The sequence below is a fragment of the Mytilus galloprovincialis genome, chromosome 5 (assembly GCF_965363235.1).
Source record: "Mytilus galloprovincialis chromosome 5, xbMytGall1.hap1.1, whole genome shotgun sequence".
NCBI classification, from domain to species: Eukaryota; Metazoa; Mollusca; class Bivalvia; order Mytilida; family Mytilidae; genus Mytilus; species Mytilus galloprovincialis.
Window position 1 is genome coordinate 87745922 of NC_134842.1, and position 25195 is coordinate 87771116.

Consider the following 25195-nt stretch of genomic DNA (forward strand, 5'->3'; position numbering starts at 1 on the left):
TCAGGTAACCCATGAAATGGCAACAAGTATTATCCATTCATATCAAGTTAACCTAAGTCGCCTTTCAGATATATCACATAAACAATACACATCTATGAAGTCCTACATTTAAAATAAAGAAATTGTGCCATTACAACATAAATGTTTACACTAGCAAACTATCTCAAACGCATTCTTCATACCATGGGTACCCGAGGTAACCCCAGACATAATTACAAATATAACCCACTTAACTGAAGTTAACTGAGGTCACCTTAACATGTGCATCACATAACAACACAAGTTTCATGAAGTCCTACATTTGAAATAAAGAAGTTTGTTTATTACAATTAATGTAAACAATAGCAAAGTATCTACAAAGAATTCATTCATTACAGGGTTACCTCAGGTAACCCAATAATAACAACAAATACAACCCATATAACTCAAGTTAACTCAGGTATCACCTTTAAATATATATGCATCACATAAACCATACAAATCTATGAAGTCCTACATTTTTAAATTAAGAAATTGTGTAATTAGAATATAAATGTATACACTTACAAAGTATATACTAAGAGTTCTTTCATAGCAGGGTTACCTGAGGTAACCAATACAAAAACAACAAAAACAAACTATTTAACTCAAGTTAATTTAAATCACCTTTCCATATACATCACATAAACAATAGAACTTTAATGAATTCTTAAATTAAAAATAAAAAAAATGATTTATTACACCATAAATGGATATACTAGCAAAGTATCTACTAAATATTATGTCATGACAGGGTTACCTCAGGTAACCCATGAAATAGAAACATGTATTATCCATTCACATCAAGTTAACTTAAGTCGTCTTTCAGATATATCACATAAACAATACACATCTATGAAGTCCTACATTTAAAATAAAGAAATTGTCCGATTACAACATAAATGTTTACACTAGCAAACTATCTCAAAAGCATTCTTCATAACATGGGAACTTGAGGTAACCCCATACATAATTACAAATATAACCCACTTAACTGAAGTTAACTGAGGTCACCTTTACATGTGCATCACATAAACAATACAACTTTCACGAAGTCCTATATTTAAAATAAAGAAGTTTGTTTATTACAATTAATGTAAACACTAGCAAAGTGTCTACGAATGATTCATTCATTACAGGGTTACCTCAGGTAACCATAACAATAACAACAAAGATAACCCATCTAACTTAAGCTAACTGAGGTCACCTTTAAATATATATGCATCACATAAACAATACAAATCTATGAATTCCTATATTTTAAATTAAAAAATTGTGGAATTACAATACAAATGTATACACTAGCAAAGTATCTACTAAGAATTCTTTCATAGCAGGGTTACCTGGGGTAACCAATACAATAACAACAAATAAAACTTATTTAACTCAAGTTAATTCAGATCACCTTTACATATACATCACATAAACATTATAACTTCAATGAATTTCGACATTAAAAACGAAGAAGTTGGTTTATTACACCATAAATGCATATACTAGCAAAGTATCTACTAAGTATACTGTCATGACAGGGTTACCTCAGGTAAACCATAAAATAGCAACAAGTATTATCCATTCATATCAAGTTAACTTAAGTCGCCTTTCCGGTATATCACATAAACAATACACATCTATGAAGTCCTATATTTAAAACAAAGAAATATAAATGTTTACAATAGCAAACTTTCTAAAAAGGATTATTCATGGGTACCTGAGGTAATCCAGACATAATTACAAATATAACCCACTTAACTGAAGTTATCTGAGTTCACCTTTACATGTACATCACATATTAAGCAATACAACTTTCATAAAGTCCTACATTTGAAATAAAGAAGTTTGTTTATTACAATTAATGTAAACACTAGCAAAGTATCTACGAAGAATTCATTCATTACAGGGTTACCTGAGAGACAGGGTAACCTCCGGTAACCTAATAATAACAACAAATACAACCCTTTTAACTCAAGATTACTCAGGTAACATATATCTATACATCGCATTAACAATACAAATCTATGAAATCCTACATTTTAAATTAAGAAATTGTGTTATTACAACATCAATGCATATACCAGCAAAGTATTTACGATGTATTCTTTCATAACAGGGTTACCTTAGGTAACACCAAAAATAACAGCAAATTTAATCAATTTAAATAAAGTTAACGTAAGTTGCCTTTCCTAAATATCATATTAACAATACACATCTATGAAGTTCAAATTTATAAAAAAGTAAATCGTTTATTACAACTTAAATGTATATTCTGGAAAACTACAAAGTATTCTTACATGACAGGATAACCTCGGGTAACCATAACAATAACATCAAATAAAAAATACAAATCTATGAAGTCCTACATTCTTAAATTAAGAAATTGTGTGATTAAAATACAAATGTATATTATAGCATAGTATCTACTAATATTTTTTTCATAACAGGGTTAACTGAGGTAACCCAAGCAATAACCGCAATTACAACCAATTTAACTCAAGTTAATTCAGATCACCTTTACATTTACATCACATAAACAATATAACTTCAATGAATTCCTGCATTGAAAATGAAGAAGTTGGTTTATTACAACATAAATACATTTACTAACAAAGTATCTACTAAGTATTCAGTCATGACAGGGTTACCTCAGGTAACCCATAAAATAGCTACAAGTATAATCCATTCAAATCGAGTTTAAACAGATCGCATTTTCTAAATATCACGTAAGCAATTTACATCTGTGAAGTGCTACATGTAAAATAAAGAAATCGTTTGATTACAGCATAAATGTTTACACTAGCAAACTATCTAATAAGCATTTTTTTCATAACAGGGGTACCTGAGGTAACCCCAAATATAATTGCAAATATAACCCACTTAACTGAAGTTATTTGAGATCACCTTTACATATATATCCCATAAACAATATAACTTCAATGAAGTCCTACATTCAAAATGAACCCCAATTATAACACCAAATACAACCCATTTAACTCAAGTGAACTCAGGTAACATTTACATTTAATCGCATAAACAATACAAATCTATGAAGTCCTACATTTTAAATTAAGAAATTGTGTAATTACAGCATAAATGCATATACCAGCAAAGTATCTACGAAGTATTCTTTCATAACAGGTTTACCTCAGGTAACCCAAAAAATAACAACAAATATAATCGATTCAAATCAAATTAACATAAGGTTGCAGTCTTGTTATTGACTGCTCCATAGCCTTACATGAAAAACAGCTGATCTTAGAAAAAAAATTCATGTTCATATCATGTATGTACCAAAGGAAAATTGTGATTTAATTGAAAAAAGGGGGTCTTGCCACGAAGAATAAAACGTTACGCAATCGTGAAGTCAACCCATTTTTTTTCCTTTCTGCTTGCTAATTCTACTTGACCTCACCACTTCAAGTAAACATGATATCCTTCCACTTTCCTGGAATGATATCCACAAAAGATGCAATATTTTTCAAAAAGTCTATATTTATGTTTCCATTCACCATAAATCTATAAACAAACAGAAAAAAATGAATTCAGAAAAAAATTCAGTCTACTAAATTATCTGTAAATCTCATTCTTGTCTATCTTTATGAATAACATGACCATGCACAGTTGTACAGTGGTACACTGAGGTAACCTGACCAGGCACAAGAGTACAATGGTTCCCTGAGGTAACCTGACCATGCACAATTGTACAGTGGTTCCCTGAGGTAACCTGACCATGCACATTATTACAATGGTTCCCTGAGAAAACCTACCATGCACAGTAGTACAATGCTTCCTGAGGTAATCTGATCAGGCACAGTATTGCAATTGTTCCCTGAGGTAACCTGACCATGCACAGAAGTACAATGGTTCCCTGAGGAAACCTGACAAAACACAGAAGCACAATGGTTCCCTGAGGTAACCTGACCATGCACAGAAACACAATGGTTCACTCGGTAACCTGACCATGCACAGTAATACAATGGTTCCCTGAGATAAACTGACCGTGCACAAGAGTACAATGGTTCCCTGAGGTAACCTGACCATGCACAATTGTACAGTGGTTCCCTAAGGTAACCTGACCATGCACATTAGTACAATGGTTCCCTCAGGAAACCTACCATGTACAGTAGTACAATGGTTCCTGAAGTAATCTGACCAGGCACAGTAGTGCAATTGTTTCCTGAGGTAACCTGACCATGCACAGAAGTACAATGGTTCCATGAGGAAACCTGACAATACACAGAAGCACAATGGTTCCCTGAGGTAACCTGAACATGCACAGAAGCACAATGGTTCCCTCGGTAACCTGACCATGCACAGTAGTACAATGGTTCCCTGAGATACACTGATCATGCACGGTAGTACAATGGTTCCCTGAGGTAACGTGACCATGTACAGTAGTTCAATGGTTCCCTGAAGTAACCTGACCATGCAAGGTAGTGCAATGATTCCCTAATTACTTACCATGCACAGTAGTACAATTGTTCCCTGAAGTAACCTGACCATGCAGAGTAGAACAATGATTCCCTGAGGTTACCTATCATGCACAGTAGTACAATGGTTCCCTGAAGAAACCTGACCATGCACAGTAGTGCAATGGTTCCCTGAGGTAACCTGACCATGCACAGTAGTACAATGATTCCTTGAGGTAAACTCACAATTGTACAGTGATTCCCTGAGGTAACCTGACCATGCACATTAGTACAATGGTTCCCTGAGGAAACCTACCATGCACAGTAGTACAATGGTTCCTGAAGTTATCTGACCAGGCACAGTAGTGCAATTGTTCCCTGAGGTAACATGACCATGCACAGCAGTACAAGGGTTCCCAGAGGAGACCTGACAATGCACAGAAGCACAATGGTTACCTGAGGCAACCTGACCATGCACAGACAAACAATGATCCTCGGTAACCTTACCATGCACAGTAGTACAATGGTTCCCTGAGATAAACTGATCATGCATAAAAGTACAATGGTTCCCTGAGGTAACATGACCATGTACAGTAGTTCAACGGTTCCCTGAAGTAATCTGATCATGCACAGTAGTGCAATGGTTCTCTGAAGTAACCTGACCATGCACGGTAGTTCAATGATTCCCTAATTACTTACCATGCACAGTAGTACAATTATTCCCTGAAGTAACCTGACCATGCAGAGTAGTACAATGATTCCCTTAGGTTACCTATCATGCACAGTAGTACAGTGGTTCCCTGAAGAAACCTGACCATTCACAGTAGTACAATGGTTCCCTGCGGTTACATGACAATGCACAATAGTACAATAGTTCCTTGAGGTTAAATAACCATGCACAGTAGAACAATGGTTTTCTGAGGAAACCTGACAATGCAGAGTAGTACAATGATTCCCTGAGGTACCTTACCATTCACAGTAGTAAAATGGTTCCCTGAGGTAACCTGACCATGCACAGTAGTAGAGTGGTTCCCTGAGGAGACATGTCAATGCACAGAAGAACAATGTTTTTTTTAGGTAACCTGGCAATTCACAGTAGTACAATGCTTTCCTGAGGTTACCTGACCATGCATAGTTGTACAGTGGTTCCCTGAGTAACATAACAATGCACAGTATTACAATGGTTTCCTGAGGTAACTTAAACATGTACAGTAGTACAATTGTTCCCTGAGGTAACCTGACTATGCACAGTAGTACAATTGTTCCCTGAGGTAGCCTGACTATGCACAGAAGTACAATGGTTCCCTGATGTAAACTCACAATAAACAACAGTACAATGGTTCCCTGAGGTACCATGACCATGTACAGTAGAACAATGATTCCCTAAGGTAACATAGCCATACACAGAAGTACAATTGTTCCCTGAGGTAACCTGAACATGCACAATAGTACAATGGTTACCGGAGGTAACCTGACCATGCACAGTTGTACAATGGTTCCCTGAGTAACCTGACCATGAACAGTAGTACAATGGTTTCCTGAGGTAACCTGACCATGCACAGTAATACAATGATTCCCTGAGGTAACTTACCATGCACAGTAGTACATTGGTTCCCTGAGGTAACCTGACCATGCACAATAGTACAATGGTTCCCTGAGGTAACCTGACCATGCACAATAGTACAATGGTTCCCTGAAGTAACCTGACCATGTCAATTGTACAATGGTTCCCTGGGGAAACCTGACCATGCACAGTAGTACCAAGGTTCCCTGAGGTAACATGACAATGCACAGTAGTACAATGGTTCCCTGAGGTAACCTGACCATACACAGTAGTACAGTGGTTCCCTGAGGTAACCTGACCATGCACAGTAGTGCAATGGTTCCCTCGGTAACATGACCATGCACAGTAGAACAATGGACCCCTGAGGTAACCAGACCATGCACAGTAGAACAATGTTTCCTTGAAGTAACCCGATCATGCACAGTAGTACCATGGTTCCCTGAGGTAACCTTACCATGCACAGTAGTACAGTGGTTCCCTGAGGTAACCTGGTCATGTATAATAATTTACATATGACCTGAGGTAACCTTGTTATGTACACAAATTTACAGATGACCTGAGGTAACCTGGTCATGTACAGTATTTTACAGATGACCTGAGGTATCCTGTCCGTGAAAAAAAAGAACATATATGTAATCTTGACTGACTAAGCTGACGAAGAGTGTTATGAACATACAATTGTGGTAACCTGAGGTTTGTAGAAAATTAGCGTTTTGCAAAGTTTATCTGTGGTAACATGGAGCTGGTACAATGACCATGAAGTTGTGACCTTAGGTAAACTCATCATATTTTAACATACAGAGGTATTCTGAGGTTACATATTTATATACAGTAGTTAAGAAATGACATTAGTTAACATGTGCACTTGGCCATGTATAGAAATGCAGAAGTGCCCTGAGGAAAACTAAAAAAATAGTGTTTTGTAAAGTATACAAAGTGTGGTAATACGAGTATGTGCAGTAATACAGAGTTACCTCACCATGTACAGCAATACAGAGGTAATATTACTATAGGTAACCTCACAATGTTCAATCATACAGAGGTGACCTGAGGTAACCTCACCATGTGAGAAATCATAGATATGATCTGTGATACAGGAAATACACAGTAATTTAGAGATGAACTAAGGTTATCTGACCATGTACAAAAGTCCACTGGAGGTTTTTCCTTGAAAATATCCAACATCTCTCAAATAAGATTGATTAAGATAATTAACATTTTAAAAAAGCAGTTATATACTATATAACCTGTGCTTGTAACTACGTTACTTTCAAAGTAATGTCAAATGAAAAAAAAATAGATTACTGTTCGTAATGCAATGTTTCTCTTTTTTAATACTGGTGAAGAAAATCCTTACAGTGTGTACTGGCTGGTCATCATCGCGTATGATACGATTTTGATACTCATACACAGCTAATGAATATTATGCATGAATATAGATAAGATCAGCACGTGTAGTCATAGACTGAGAGTTTTTGATTTGTAGATTTGTAGATTTGTAGTGTAAATATATAGATACCGATTATAGAATACAAAAGTAAATCAGAAACATGGTTATTAAAATTGAACAAGAGGCTCTCAAGAGCCTGAATCGCTCACCTGAATTTTTTTGGTTTAATCTCTCATCAATGATTATTTTGGCTTTTCAATTTATTTAAATGTTCTTTGAATCGTCCTATTTTCTTCAAAAGCAAAAAAAAATCATTTTCTCCTATGTTCTATTTTAGCCATAGGAGCTATGTTTCTTGACATACAAGGAAATGAAATATAAAATTTATACTAGATACTCTGAAACTCTGAAACTCATTTAGCCTAAGTTTGGCTGAAATTGATACAGCAGTTTCAAAAGAGAAGATTTTTTAAAGTAAGTCAACATGATGAACAAATTGTGAAAAAAAGTCTTTAAAGGGCAATAACTCCTAAAGAGGTCAATTGACAATTTTGGTCAAATTGACTTATTTGTAGATCTTACTTTGATGATCATTTTTGCTGTTTACAGTTTATCTTTATCTATAATAATATTCAAGATAATGACCAAAAACTGCAAAATTTCCTTAAAATTACCAATTAAGTGGCAGCAACCCAACAATTGGATGTTTGATTCATCTGAAAATTTCAGGGCTGATAGATATTGACCTAATGAACATTTTTACTCCATGTCAGATTTGCTCTTAATGCTTTCGTTTTTGAGATATAAGCTAAAAACTGCATTTGACCCCTAGGTTCTATTTTAAGTAACGGCGGCCATGTTTTTTGACGGATCAAAAATCAAAGCACACACTTTGTGCAGGATAATCTAAGGAACAATCATGCTAAGTTTTAACCAAATCCATTCAGTAGTTTCAGAGGAGAAGATTTTTTAAAGTTAGCAAATATGATGAACAAATTGTGAAAAATTGTCATTAAAGGACAATAACCCCTTAAGGGGTCAATTGACAATTTTGGTCGTATTAACTTATTTGTAGATCTTACTTTGCTGATCTTTTTTGCTGTTTACAGTTTATCTTTATCTATAATAATATTCAAGATAATGACCAAAAACTGCAAAATTTCCTTAAAATTACCAATTAAGTGGCAGCAACCCAACAATGGTTTGTTTGATTCATCTGAAAATTTCAGGGCTGATAGATCTTGACCTAATGGACATTTTTATCCCATGTCAGATTGCTGTAAATGCTTTCGTTTTTGAGATATTAGCCAAAAACTGCATTTGACCCCTATGTTCTATTTTAAGTAACGGCGGCCATGTTTTTTGACGGATCAAAAATCGAAGCGCACATTTTATGCAGGATATACTAAGGAACAATCATGTTAAGTTTCATTCAAATCCATTTAGTAATTTCAGAGGAGAAGATGTTTGAAAAATTGTTAACGACGACAGACGACGACGACGACGACGACGTCGACGACGACGACGGACGCCAAGTGATGAGAAAAGCTCACATGGCCTTTAAGGCCAGGTGAGCTAAAAAGGAAATGGTGAATATGTCAAAGCGACAACCACCCGACCATAGAGCAGACAACAGCTGAAGGCAACCAATGGGTCTCCAATGTAGCCAGAATTCCCGCAGCTGAGGTGTCCTTCAGCTGGCCCCTTAAAATATGCATAATAGTTCAGTGATAATGGACGTCATACTAAACTCCGAATTATACACAAGAAACTAAAATTTAAAATCATACAAGCCTAACAAAGGCCAGAGGCTCCTGACTTGAGACATGCGCAAAATTGCGTCGGGGTTAAACATGTTTATAAGATCTCAACCCTCCCCCTATACATCTAGCCAGTGTTGAAAAGTAAAAGCATAACAATACGCACATTATAATTCAGTTCAAGAGAAGTCCGAGTCCGATGTCAAAAGGTGTAACAAAAGAAAATAAATAAAATGACAATAGTACATAAATAACAACAGACTACTAGCAGTTAACTTACATCACGGCCGACACTCGGCTAACCGAGAGATAGGTCGGTTAATATATATTGAGTATGCGGCTATATCGGCGGTGGGTCTGTTAATCGGGTTGGCTAAAGTCTGTTAATCAGGTGTTATCGTGAAAATCAGTGCAAGGTCCGCATGTTTCATCGTATAACTTTTTAATTATATTCATATCATAAAAACTATTCATGTCTGACAAAATGGTTTGGAGTACTGAATCCAGTGGTGTAATGATGTTTTTTCTAGCTTCAATAAACGATCTATAAAATAAAAAGGCGAGTTACTCATCAGTAAATTTATACACATTTTACACACACAAAATGTACACAAAAATGAAAATTTGGTTGAGTTTACTTGCATGCAATCTTTTGAACATCGAAAAAAGACTGACATTATGTTTGTTTACCATATTAAAATCAAAATGTGAAAAATCTACACGAAAAACTGTATGTTGGTGACATAAATATTTTTTTAATAAAAATATGGTCTGTTAATGGGTCGGATGTATAAAACTCGGTCTGTTAATTGGTCTGTAAAGAGTTATGAATGGCATCACAAGGATAATTTAATTGTTATATGGGGTGTTATCTGAATAAAGAGATAGGCCCAATATAAGTGGCTAGAATAAATGGCAACAACACATGAACAATGAAACATTCATTTAGACAATGGAATCTGAAAATTGATAAAAATGATTTTATAAAGTGTAAAATCAGAGTAATATTAATTTCATCAAAGAATGGTAGCATATATCATGTGAATTCTGTTTCATTGTTATGAATGGCACCAATTTGTCATTTACATAGTTAACAAGTACATAAATCAGAGATAAACTTCGTAATGTTTTGATTTTTTTATTAAATGAACTGAAATATGTTTAAAATGCAAACAAATATAGACAAACCTTTCAACATCAACCTTTCTCTACACTACATTGAAGGTCACTCGATAGAAAAACAAGCACGTTTGCGGACTGCGAGTCGGCTAAATGACTTACGATATCAGGAATATAAAATTGTCTTGTTGTTACACATTAAATCAGCACCCAACACTAATATAAAAAAAACTTACAAATGTCTTTTTCTTGTTTAGAACCACGGTTTAGAACTTGGTACAGACATTTCCTTAGGCGGCAGAAAATGAGAATGATGACACGGTACAAAGGAAACTACATACCGGAAATAAACTTCTCATAGATAACAGGATTGAAATTTGATATTTGCGCCTTATATTTACGCCAGACACGCGTTTCGGCTACGAAAAACTCATCAGTGACGCTAAAAAAAAATGTTTAAAAGGCCAAAAACAAAGTTGGAAAGCATTGAGGAAATACAACTAATACCGGCGTCACACATCAGCGTATAGCTCCGGCGTGTTCAAAATCATTTACGCTGCCACTATGCTAATTGGGCGTACTAGAAGCGTACCTAAGGCTAAACGTTTATCCGGCGTTCAAGAAACGTATGTTGGCGTATGTTGTATGTTTTTTATGCTTGCATAAAAATTTCCTCGGGTTATAGCGTTCATCAAGTACATAAATCCGAGATAAAAGAATAAAATACCAACAATCAATTTTAATGTTTAAAATTGTAAATGGGCTAACAACTGATTACTTAGCAATTCTAAATATTGATGATGTGCAACGCCACAACTTACGATCTGTCTCTAATAATGATCTTTTTGTTCCAAGACCAAATACAAATTTTTTATAAAAAATCTTTTCATTACTCTGCACCAAAGTATGGAATAATTTACCACTCGAAATAAAAAAATGTCCTAATGTGGAATTATTCAAGAAACATAGTTATAATCATTTTCTTGAAAATTATATGCATGTCAAATAATTGGTTTTTCTCTAACAAAACTATATCAAATATTGTCATTTATTACCCTTTGTATATTTCAATGATTGAATTGTTGTATATACTAGTAATTTATATTGTAATTTAATATATCAATGTTAACTGTATGCATGTATTTTGTTTGAGGGCCTCAATGAAAATTAGACTATTTCTAATTGAGTTACCCTCTTTAAATACAGAAATTTATTTTATTTATTATCATTATTATCAAGCGTATTATTTACTTTCCTTCAGTGGTTAGAGGTATCGGGGGAGGGTATATCATAAAAATGTTTATCCCCTCCGCAATTTTGCGCCTGTCCCAAGTCAGGAGCCTCTGTCCTTTGTTAGTCTTATATGATTTTTAATTTTAGTTTCTTGTGTATATTTCGGAGTTTATTATGACGTCCGTTATCACTGTACTAGTATGCATATTTTTTAAGGAGCCAGCTGAAGGACGCCTACGGGTGCGGGAGTTTCTCTCTATATTGAAGACCCATTGGTGGCCTTTGTCTGTTTCCCGTTCTTTGGTCGGGTTGTTGTCGCTTTGACACATTCCCCATTTCCTTTCTCAATTTTACCTTTGTATTTCGACGTACTTCAAACTTATGCAACGCGCTTTGAACGATTGCTAAGCGTTCCTATGGCGTGCAACTGACGTATACCGACTTTCTCAGTTTTCTCTGTACGTTTGGTGCACGCTGGTCTATCCGCCAATGTGTGACGCCGGCATAAGGTAATCTTTTCCTCAGGTAGAAAAGCCTTAGTATTCCAAAGAAAACGCATGGAATTTAACATGCTGAATTGCAACACATGACAGATTCATAGATGTTACAGACTTTGAACAGACAAAAAAATAAGGATGATTGATAACTTGGCGTAAATAATAAATTCATGCGAATTCGAGCGGCCAATCAGTCCATATAACGCTAATTTGAAGTGACACACCCTTTTAATGAAATGCAGAGAAAAAGATTTAAAATAAAAGCGCTCTTTCTATAAGGATACTGTTGCACCGTATTGTTATTTTTTCGTCATAAGTACATCTCATTGTTTTCAATGTGAAAATATAAACTCAAGGTAGTAAGACTATAGTCGTGGCTACATAACTCTTAACTGACACGATTTAAATTGTCCAACCCATTAACAGACTGTATTCCCCTAATATTCATTAAAATGTGGTATAACTCAAATTATATAACAATTATGAAATATTTATCAATGACAATTGATCTTTTAGAACCAAAGTACTACTTTTTGTCCTTTAAATCATATCTTAGAATGGTTTTTGGCCTTTTATCTAAAATATTCCTATGCGTACAAGCATAAAAACCACATACTTGCACGACGCCTTTTCGTTTTACTTGAAATTGCGCAGGCTATGCATTTTTTTTAATGGTGGAAAATGTTCTATGATAGATATCATTTTGTCAGACACTTTTCTTTTTTTTATGTGATTCTCATAATGTTCCAAAAAATCTGTATATTTAACAAAGTTAAACATTAAATTGTGAGTTTTACTCTTAACAGACTTTAGCCAACCCGATTAACAGACCCACTGCCGATATAGCCGCATACTCAATATAGATTAACTGACTTTTCTCTCGGTTAGCCGAGTGTCGGCCGTGTACATGCCACACCATAAGATGATGACAAGGGAACGTCACCATCTACAAATGGATAATTAACAATAGGAAATGAAAAAACATCTCTCTTATCAACAATTTTTGTATTAATCTTCCCGTTTATGATATAGATATCAAGATCGAGGTAAGGGCAGTGGTCATTGTTATCATTAGCTTTAATTAAAGTAAGTTCTACAGGATAAATTTCTTTAGACTAAGTATACATACGGAAGTCGTTATCATTGAGAGCCAATATATCATCCAAATATCTAAAAGTATTGTTAATTTTTTGTATCAAATATTGTTTTGATGGGTCTTTGCTAATTTAAGTCATAAATTGTAACTCATAACAATACAAAAACAGGTCCGCAATAATTGGTTCACAGTAAGTCCCAATTGGAATTCCAATAACTTGACGATATACGGAATCTCTAAAGCGAACAAAAATGTTATCAAATAAAAATTCAAGCGCATAAATAGTATCAAAGCATGTCCAATTGACATAGTTCTTTTGTTTATTGCTACTAAAAAAAGATCTAAAAGAGTTTGAACATATGTACTCACATTCCGACTTTTTAAATGCCCAGTTAATTAGGGATGTGATTTTTTTTAAGAAGAATATGAGGCAAAGTGGTATAAACGGTAGAAAAATCAAAACTTTGAACAGATTTAAAATCACCAATATATGCATTCAATTTATCAAGTACTTCCAACGAGTTTTTGACACTCTAAAGTAATTAATTCCACTATTTTCAACGGCCTAATTTGAACAATTTGTTATCAGGTTTTTTATTGTACCAAGTGTACTAGTAAGTAAAACAGACAATTTAGTAGTTGAACAATGGACAGTGGCGGGTCCAGGGGTGTTCTGGGTATAGGCACCCTTTTTTTTGGAGATCAATACATTTGAATGGAAACATATAGTTGGAACCCCCTCCTTGTGTCCTGGATTGGGAACCCCCCTTTTTTAAATGGATGGATCCGCCACTGCCCCTCATGCAGTCGGACAAGATGGACTGATTTTCAATAACCTATCTATTAAATGTTATCATTTTCTACTTATGTTACTTTAAAAGAAGTAACCAAAATCAATATATGCGTAATCTGTATATATATAAATTCTGTGACTGTATCTTACATTAATTTGTAGGATCCTTTACTATAGATAATTTAGCTGATCTGTAACAATAACATCTTCATGCCTTATATATCATGTACTGTAGTACGCCGCTAGATTAAACCTGACGTGGAAAGGTAACATATGGCCACCGACAGCTCTTTTTTTGAGAGCCCAGGTGGTCGTGTGGTCTAGCGGGACGGCTGCAGTGCAGGCGATTTGGTGTCACGATATCACAGTAGCATGGGTTCGAATCCCGGCGAGGGAAGAACCAAAAATTTGCGAAAGCAAATTTACAGATCTAACATTGTTGGGTTGATGTTTAGACGAGTTGTATATATATATATCTACTACCCCTTTCGAATAAACAAAGAATGGTACACAAAGAAGCTTTAAATAAAATACATTTCAAAAAAAGATAAGAAAAAACCAACTAAAGTGGTAATTATTTAACAATTTTGCATTAGTGTTAATGCTAATCTTACAGTGCAATATGCATGCAGTACACTTAAAATTCAAATAATGCCGTGACAGTTTAAATTTACAACGGTATTTTTTGTAACAGCTCAGTGGCGGGTCCAGGGGTGTTCTGGGGATAGGAACCCTTTTTTTTTTTAGATCAATGCATTTGAATGGAAACATATAGTTGGAACCCCCTCCTTGTGTCCTGGATTGGGGACTCCCCCTTTTAAAAAAAAAATGAATGGATCCGCCACTGCCCCTCATACAGTCGAACAAGATGGACTGATTTTAATAACCTATCTATTAAATGTTATCATTTTCTACTTATGTTACTTTAAAAGAAGTAACCAAAATCAATATATGCGTAATCTGTCCATATGTAAGTGTCATATATTACCAAACACAATGATAGTCAAAGTTTCAACAGGACATTCACGAAACTTTGGCAGCAATCATTTCATTTTCAGGGGGGGGTGGGGGCTATGCTTTTTTTTAAAGTTTGTTTCTAATTGTTCTGCCACTATATGTAATGCTGAAATTGAAATGAAAGAAAAAATATTTTCGACCTGTCTCAAAAAAATATTGTCTTTCGCCGAAGGAAAAAAATACATAGCCCCCCCCCCCACCCCCCCTGAAAATCAAATGTTTGCTGCCTTGGGCATGTGTGGATAACTTTTATTCTTTAATAGTTAATTTTTATACATTTATTTACATAAATCTCTATGAAACCAGATTTGACAACTATTATTATAAAAGTTTAAATCGCCATTCAAAAAGTGTTTTCTTTCTAATTATTTTAAGTCATTTACGTTTCACCAAATAAATATCTGTTCACGTTGCAATGATCACAAATAAACCAAATATTTGGATTTTTTTCTTGAATTATTTGTCGTAACTTATTGTAAAAAATTGTATGTGTTCCTGTTTTTCTCCTATTTTTCGCAAATATACTGTCAGTCGAAATAGAAAGTACAATGATGTATTTTTAGTTTATTCTATATTTAGATCATGTTATTACTACGCATATGGGCACTATTGCCACGATTACCTGAGGGCACCGATTACCTCAGGGCATACAGCAGCGGACCTAACTGCCATCTGCTTTTCACACTACTTTCGACAAGGGCAGATAACTCCGTTCAATCTCATTAAGTATCACTCCACCTAAGAATCATGCAAAATGAAGAAAAAGTGATTTACCCTATGTAACCAATATGCTTCATATTTGGTTATGTGACACACTTTGAGTAAAAATTAACATATTTTCAACCATAATTGTTAATGCCTACTATTAATGTCATTTATACCCTAATAAAAATTTAGATGGGCATGTTTTTCCACAGGCACTTGTCTCTAAAAAAAAATTCCTATATACCTTAATATAACACAAGGTACTGAACTAAATTTTTGAATAATGACACCCAGTCCCAAATTCCCGTTTTTTTTTATTTATAAATTGACCAAAATTTCCCACATTTATTTTTAGCCCGACGATTGACCAATGAGAAACCAGTATAAAGTTACATGCGGACTGGGTGTTGCCAAAAATTGAGACGAAGGCAAAAAAACATCCCGTTGACCGACTTCTGAGTCCTGCTACTAATGATCCCGACAACAATGATAGTCGTGTCTTATACCATTGTGTAGATAAATCAATTTAGATTTACGGCATATTGAGTTTAAGTAGGTTTGACAACCGAGAAATAAAAAAAATAACGGGAATTTGGGACTGGGTGTCATTATTCAAAAATTTAGTTAAGTACCTTGTGTTATATTAAGGTATATAGGAATTTTTTTTTTAGAGACAAGTGCCTGTGTCAACAGTCTACACAATACTAACAGTAACGATCTTCATACTTCTACAGTAATGGTAACAGAGGTTCACATCAAATATGGTTCATATAAAGTCATGATGTCCTGTTCCAGAATGAATTCCTTCACTATACTAATCCATAGAACTTATGGAACTACTAATCAAACACAATATAAAGTCTATGACCACAAAGTGCATCAAAACAAACGAATATATCAGGATCACAACAAAGACATCAATCCTCCATTACTGTTTTCAAAACTACCACCAAAACTGGGGGCAAGGCTTAATAAACCAATCAGAATACAAGAAAACCTATACACTCTAGTGAACAGTGAGTACTGATAGTAAAATCAATAATAGGTAAATGCTACAAGGTAAACAGTTATATTAAATGGATCAATGAATAATCAATAGGCAATCAATAGGCAATCAATAGAATAAAGGTAAACTAAGTAAACTACTCTGCAAATGAAAGAATATAATTAATGGTGTCTCAGAATAACCTATGAAACATATAAAATATATAAATGATTAATATGATAAAAATCCACTCTACCACATTTATTTACGCTCTTTCCCTGAACGCTACTTGGATATTTTCAAAAGTTTATTGTTTTTTTTTGAAATTTTTCTGTCTTTTACCATGTCTTTGACCTTGTCTTTGAGCTTGTCTGTTACTGAAGTTTCTAATTGTATGTCTATGATTTCGTATTAATGACAAATGAAAAAATAATAGCTAGAATGAATATAAAATCTACCTATGTTATTAAAAATCATGATATCTTTTTTTCTGCACTCAACATGCTTAATGTTCATATGGACCCTTCGGCTTCACTTCCAATTTTACTCTGAGTACAATCAAACCTGTGCATCTGGAAAAAGATAAATAAAACTAAAATATATAGTATGTTTTAAAAAATTCAAAACTTAACTGGATTTTGCAGTCCACATGAACCTTGATCGAAAAAATATTATAAGCTGTCTGTGTCAATAAATCCCTAAGAATATAAAACCGAAAAATATTCCTGTGCAGCCGGCATAATTATATATTGTTATCATCATTACAATTTTTCTATATACAACTCTAGCAATAAATAGTTTGATTTAAATATTGAAACTTCATATTTCATGATTTAAAATGTATTTAAATTGTGTGTTTATTTTTAACCAGGAAGTGTGCTTATTTTGTTAACAGCGCCACGTAGTGTATAAATCATCATACATCACACAGGTGTTTTACTGTTGTCTTCAAGAACCAGAATTACAAGTTAAACAGTAGAACCGTCGTGGTTTTATTCTTAATTAGAAGCTTAACGAAAATTAATCAAGTATGTAATCTAATTTTGTATAATTTTTTTTTATGAAGAACTAAACTAGCTTAGGTAGATACCGTTAAAACCGAAAGTAAATATTTTATCAATCCTCTGTTTATTCCGTTTTTGTTAAGATAGTCACATGTTACTTTAAAAATATTCTGTTTTGTAAATTAATTAATTTGGTTTCAAATGGATATCTTTCTTTCTCTGATTCTTCTTTATGTAATCGATATTCAGGTAAAAATCACTGTTAAGAAAGTGCGAATCGTATCTTCAATAAGATTTGTGTATTGAATCGAATTCATCTATTTGTAGTTAAGATACTGTTTTGAAATAAAAAGAATAAAGCAAACAAATAATATAATACCATACTATTCACGATCCGAGTGCGACACTTGACCACCGAACTTTTTTTTTTTTTTTTATGTCATCGACGTATCGGGGAGTATTACATTTTACAATTGTACGTCTCTACGTCCTTGCGTCCAACAGATATTTTCGTTCACTTATTTTTAGTTTGCATCATCCAAGTGTTAGAGCATCATCAATATTAATTTGTGAAATTTAATGACCCGGCTTCTTTGATATTCCTGTTTTGACAAGTGTCTGAAGGATCTCCGATTCGTACGAAAATAAGAAGAGGTAGAATATAAAACCGAAAAATATTCCTGTGCAGCCGACATAATTATATATCGTTATTATCATTACAATGCTTCTATATACAACTCTAGCAATAAATAGTTTGATTTAAATATTGAAACTTCATATTTCATGATTTAAAATGTATTTAAATTGTGTGTTTATTTTTAACCAGGAAGTGTGCTTATTTTGTTAACAGCGCCACGTAGTGTTTATAATCATCATACATCACACAGGTGTATTACTGTTGTCTTCAAGAACCAGTATTACAAGTTAAACAGTAGAGCCGTCGTGGTTTTATTCTTAATTAGAAGCTTTACGAAAATTAATCAGGTATGTAATCTCATTTTGTAATATGATTATGAATTATGAAGAGCTAAACTAGCTTAGGTAGATACCTTTAAAACCGAAAGTAAATATTTGAAAAATCCTCTGTTTATTCCGTTTATGTTAAGGTAGTCACATGCTACTTTAACAATATTCTGTTTTGTAAATAAACTAATTTGGTTTCAAATGGATATCTTTCTTTCTCTGATTCTTCTTTATGTAATCGATATTCAGGCAAAAATCACTGTTAAGAAAGTGCGAATCGTATCTTCAATAAGATTTGTGTATTGAATCGAATTCATTTATTTGAAGTTAAGATACTGTTTTGAAATAAAAGAAATAAAGCAAACAAATAATATAATACCATACTATTCACGATCCGAGTGCGACACTTGACCACCGACCTTTTTTTTTTTTTTTATGTCATCGACGTATCGGGGAGTATTACATTTTACAGTTATACGTCTCTACGTCCTTTCGTCCAACAAATATTTTCGTTCACTTATTTTTAGTTTGCATCATCCAAGTGTTAGAGCATCATCAATATTAATTTGTGAAATTTAATGACCCGGCGTCTTTGATATTCTTGTTTTGACAAGTGTCTGAAGGATCTCCGATTCATACGAAAATATGACGAGGTCGACAAGAAGAAGTGCATAGTTCGTTCCCATTGGATTGACGACAATTTGTTGAACAAGTCTACCTCCAAATAAAATAGATATATTGTCAAAAGAAAACTGGCTACGTTTATTTACGCTCTTTCTTTGAACGCTACTTGGATATTTTTTTTTTTTATAGTTTATTGGCTTTTTTGAAATTTTTCTGTCTTTTACCATGTCTTTGACCTTGTCTTTGAGCTTGTCTGTTACTGAAGTTTGTAATTGTATGTCTATGATTTCGTATTAATGACAAATGAAAAAATAATAGGGTAGAATGAATATGAAATCTACCTATGTTATTGAAAATCTTGATATCTTTTTTTCTGCACTCAACATGCTTAATGTTCAGATGGACCCTTCGGCTTCACTTCCAATTTTACTCTGAGTACAGACAAACCTGTGCATCTGGAAAAAAGATACATAAAATTAAAATATATAGTATGTTTAAAAAAATTCAAAACTTAACTGGATTTTGCAGTCCACATGAACCTTGATAGAAAAAATAGTATAAGCTGTTTGTGTCAATAAATCTCTAAGAATATAAAACCGAAAAATATTCCTGTGCAGCCGGCATAATTATATATTGTTATCATCATTACAACTTTTCTATATACAACTCTAGCAATAAATAGTTTGATTTAAATATTGAAACTTCATGTTTCATGATTTAAAATGTATTTAAATTGTGTGTTTATTTTTAACCAGGAAGTGTGATTATTTTGTTAACAGCGCCACGTAGTGTTTAAAATCATCATACATCACACAGGTGTTTTACTGTTGTCTTCAAAAACCAGAATTACTAGTTAAACAGTAGAACCGTCGTGGTTTTATTCTTAATTAGAAGCTTTACGAAAATTAATCAGGTATGTAATCTAAATTTGTAATATGATTATGAATTATGAAGAGCTAAACTAGCTTAGGTAGATACCATTAAAACCGAAAGTAAATATTTTAACAATCCTTTGTTTATTCCGTTTATGTTGAGATAGTCACATGTTACTTTAAAAGTATTCTGTTTTGTAAATAAATTAATTTGGTTTCAAATGGATATCTTTCTTTCCCTGATTCTTCTTTATGTAATCGATATTCAGGCAAAAATCACTGTTAAGAAAGTGCGAATCATTTCTATGTTAGAAAAGTGCGAATCGATAAATGATCGATATCGCTTGTTGTAGGGTATATATTTTAATTTTATAAAATATAGGTAGATTGTAGTTATTAGAAAAGAGGGTCGAAAGATACCAGTGGGACAGTCAAACTTTCAACTGACAACGCCATGACTAAAACAGAGACATAATATCAGACAAATAACAGAACACAATACACATGATACACAAAATAGAAAACTAAAAACAAAGTAACACAAACCCGACCAAACATTTGGGGTGATCTCAGGTGGTCCAAAAGGGTGAGCAAATCCTGCTCCACAATATCAAATGTTCGGAATGTTATACACAATGGTTAGTACCACAATATACAGATATACTTTGATTTGCGTAGTGAATACATTACAATTAGCATTATTAGGAAAACGATCAAACATTAGAATATGCTTATTGCCAATTCTACTAGGTAAATTATGTCTCTCGTCTATTTTATTCCTTTTCTGTTCTGGTTGAAAGACAATAACAATCAAAACCAAGGAGTAAACAAAGTCTAACAAAACCAAACGACATTTACATCAACAGTTATAAATAATAAATAAGAAACAACACGAACTCCAATAAAAAATGGGAGTAAAATCAGGTGTTCCGGAAGGATAAGCATTTCCTGCACCGTATACTGCACCCGTCGTTTTATTTCTTTGTTCAGTTCGGTAATGATGAAAAGTTATTATGACTGAGGAACATCATCACCCCATATGTAGTTATAAGAAGATGTGGAATGAGTTTTCATTAGCATGATTAGACAACTTTCCATCCAAGTCACAATTTGTAATAGTAAACCATTATAGGTCAATGCACGGTCTTCAACACGGTGGCGTGGCTCACACTTAACAGTTTGCACTAAAAGGCCCCTAAAAGGCTAGTTTACCTTGTTTTCAAACATGCATGTTTGAGTTTTTGTGTATTTAATGTCGCGTTTGAATATACTGAACATCTCAAAATGTGACTATGGATGGTTTGACTCTGGTAGTTTAAGTCATATATCATTTCGATTAATTACAAGTTGCGTTTAAAAAAAAATGAGATTAAGTTTAAATTCTAGATTGTCAAATGTTAATTGCTTATACTGCATGGAAAAACTTGTATACAATACAGAACATGAAGAAAAATCTTTTGATTTAGAGTATAATAAAACCACACCTCTCCTTTTTTTAGAAGTTTTCTTATGGCATCGGCTAGTTTATGTGATCCTTGTTCCGAAGCTGACAAGTCTTCAACAGCAACAAAGTATTGCTCTGACTGTGAAGAAAGACTTTGTACAGACTGTGATGAATCACATTGCAGATTCAAAGCCTTCAAATCTCACCATGTTATCGACCTGTCGTCAATCGGATCCAATAAACTTATGCCTGCGATAAAAAACTGCAATGTCCATTCAGAGATGCTTTTGGATTATTACTGCACAGATCATGATATCGTTTGCTGTAGAGCCTGCATATCTAATGAACACGGGGTTTGCAAGAACGTTCTCCCATTGGAACTTGCCTCGAAGGATGTAAAAAAGTCTGCACTGTTTAACGATGTTATGGAAGACATGACGCATCTTATTACAACATTGAAAGCTTTAGACAATAACAGACAGTCAAACTTACAATCAATGGAGGAATCCAAATCAACAATAACTAAGAAGATCCGAGCAGTGAAATCCAAATTTTTGAAACAAATTGACGATTTGGAGCGTGAATTAACGACCACTTTGTCATCTCTCCAACGAAAACATGAAATGGAAATCAACAAACAAAAGCAAGAAATATCGCAAGTCTTGGTCAATGTTATAGAAAATAAAAACGAGATGGGTTTTTTGAGAGATCATGGATCTAAGAATCAGCTCTTTATATTCCTTCGCCAACAAGTAACAAATATTCATAGCGCCGAGGCCAAGATTCAGCAGATAGTATCCAATTCACAAGAATTCAATATAACCTTTGACGAAAAGAAAGATGGTAAGCTTGAGTCTTTCGGGTCACTGTCAGAGTATGTCCAACCATGTCAAGTTCAATACAAACCAAAGAAATTTCAACAAGCCCAGATAAAGGCAGAACCAATGAAAAATATTCTAGGGTTTGAGAAGGATACAGTATTAAAACTTAATACTGATGTGATAAACAGTCTTTTTAGTGTATCAGTGACAGATAATAATAAGCTGCTCATTACTAATGCAGCAACATTAGATCCCACACTCTATGTTTATAGAGACTGTAAAGATTATGAGACAGAGATTGCTTTTTCCTCCGCACCTCATTGTGTTGCTGTGATACCTGGTACAGACAGAGCTATTATCACCCTACCCAACGAGGGGTCTATACAATTCATCAATACTACAACGATGACAAAGGACGTCAAAGTTAACGTTGGGTTTACATGTTATGGTATCACTGCTGGAAGTGACAGAATCTACGTTGGCGGTACAAATGGCACTATCAAAACATTAAACTACAGTGGGAAAATTTTAAAAACAATTCAACAGGGAGTTGGTTCTATTTACTTCATGGAATACAATGATTTACATGATCAGTTGATTCTAAGATGTCCAAACAACCTACTTTGTATCAAAATAGACGGACCACTAGTATACATAAAGAATGTTTCAGCAGTATCAGGTGTAACACTTGACCGGCAGAGGAACGTTTATTTCGGTGGGTTTAAAACCAACAACATACAGAGAATATCATCAGATGGAAACCACGCTGAAGAATTGCTAAACCAAAACAATAATATCGACCATCCGTCTGGAATGTGTTTTAACAACGACTTCACCAAACTGTTTGTTATTAATAACTCTTACACGTCCGTAAATATATACAAATGCAAGTAAACATACTTGTTAAACAACACAACAATTTGAAATCGGGTTTGTTTATGTTACTTGAAGTTTTACATTCTTTTTTTTTCTTTGTTATCTTTTATTTTTAATCAAAATATGGGTCAAAAAGAAATGCCGTTGAGTACTTGCCATTCGAGTCTTGTGTCCATTTATGTGATATTGAAAGAAAGTTAACAATACACCCTTAACAAGTAAGGGATTTGTATGGTATCAAAAGAGAGTAAAACCAATATGCCAAAATGTCATTCACTTTCATTAGTCGAAAACAATAACAATCTAACAATTCTACAGCAAAAAAAAAAAACAAACAAAAACGACCAAAGACAACAAGAGATAACAATGTCAACATTCAAAATGTATTTCATGTGCTTTGAAAGGACTGTCAGATCCATTTCACGTGTGGCACCCCGTTACCATGGCCTATCGCCTAAATCCTTCTCTGATATTAGTACAAACCTAGTGATAAATGAAAGATGTAGTAAATGTATACAATTTGCTGAATATAATAGTGCATAAAAAGTCGTTAACCGTAACTTAAGCTGATTCTAATTTTTTTCCGATATCAGTCCCAATTACTACTTATGCAAATATAAGGTTAAATTCCCAGGCAGCATTTCCAGCCCTTAAAAGAGAATAACTACTGTGGCTTCATTATTAATCTTTGTATACCCATTTTTGTGGGTTTCCTGGATACAGGTGAATCACGAATTTGAATGATCAACGAATTACAAATCTTATGTAGGCTTGTATGCAGAGATTGGCTATCCACAAAATCAATTCACAATAATTGATACACACGAAAATAAATGAAGTCACAGGATATCGGAAATGACCTCCTGAACCTGAAAATACCTTTAGGCTAGTTTGTTCCTTAACTAATATAAAACAGAAGATGTGTTATGATTGTCAATGAGACAACTGTCCACAAGAGGCCATATGACACAGAAGTTAACAACTATTGGTCACCTTACGACCTTAAACAATGAGAGCAAAACTAATACCGCATAGTCAGTAATTAAAGGCCACGAAATGACAAATGTGTAACAATTCGAACGAGAAAACGATTTGAGAGTTAAGGTTGTCTGCTCTCTTACTACAGGGTCTACACGTACGCCGTCTTTTTTTAATCTATTAACTTGTTTTTTGAGTAGTTTCCGGAATTCAATGCGCAAGATGTCACGGAGGCGCTCGTTGCTGGTGAGCAATTCAGGGTAGGAAAGTTCTTGGCATGATTTATTGTAAAGATGGTTATAACTAGTTTGTAAATTTAAAAGTTTATGAGACGCCTCAGTGTGTAATAGATCCATCAATTTCACGGAACTACTGTGGAGAATATTATTCCATCTATCCATAAATCTGATAGATTTTTCATCGGTGGTAAGGGGTGAAGCTGACACGATCCTTGTATCGCTTGATGTTACCATGGGGTATCATCAGTGAGCATTAGCTCGCAGTTTCACTTGTTTTTAGAAGTTTTGTTATGGCAACAGCTAGTTTATGTGATCCTTGTTCCGAAGTTGACAAGTCTTCAACAGCAACAATGTATTGCTCTGACTGTGAAGAAAGACTTTGTATAGACTGTGCAGAATCACATTGCAGATTCAAAGCTTTCAAATTTCACCATGTTATCGACCTGTCGTCCATTGGATCCAATAAACTTATATCAGCGATGAAAAACTGCAACGTCCATTCAGCCATGCTCTTGGATTATTACTGCACAGATCATGTGATAGTATGCTGTAGAGCATGCATATCTAATGAACACAGGGTTTGTCAGAACGCTTTCTCGTTGGAACTTGCCTCGAAGGATGTTAGAAAGTCTGCACTGTTTAACGATGTTATGGAAGACATAACACATCTTATTGAAACTTTGAACGCTTTAGACAATAACAGACAGTCAAACTTACAATCAATGGAGGAATCTAAATCAGCAATTAATAGGCAGATTCAAGCAGTGAAATCCAAATTGCTGAAACAAATT

The 25195-nt window shown here is 34.1% G+C and overlaps 1 long non-coding RNA gene across 1 annotated transcript in view; it reads left to right on the top strand.

Annotated features, from left to right (window-relative positions):
* LOC143076629 (uncharacterized) overlaps window positions 1-23379 on the top strand; it is a 145436-nt gene extending 122057 nt beyond the window's left edge. Inside the window, exons 2-5 of the long non-coding RNA XR_012978728.1 lie at window positions 17455-17611; window positions 18414-18571; window positions 19930-20087; window positions 21546-23379. This is a non-coding gene — a long non-coding RNA (uncharacterized LOC143076629). The remainder of the gene's footprint in view (window positions 1-17454; window positions 17612-18413; window positions 18572-19929; window positions 20088-21545) is intronic.
* Window positions 23380-25195: the final 1816 nt, after the last annotated feature.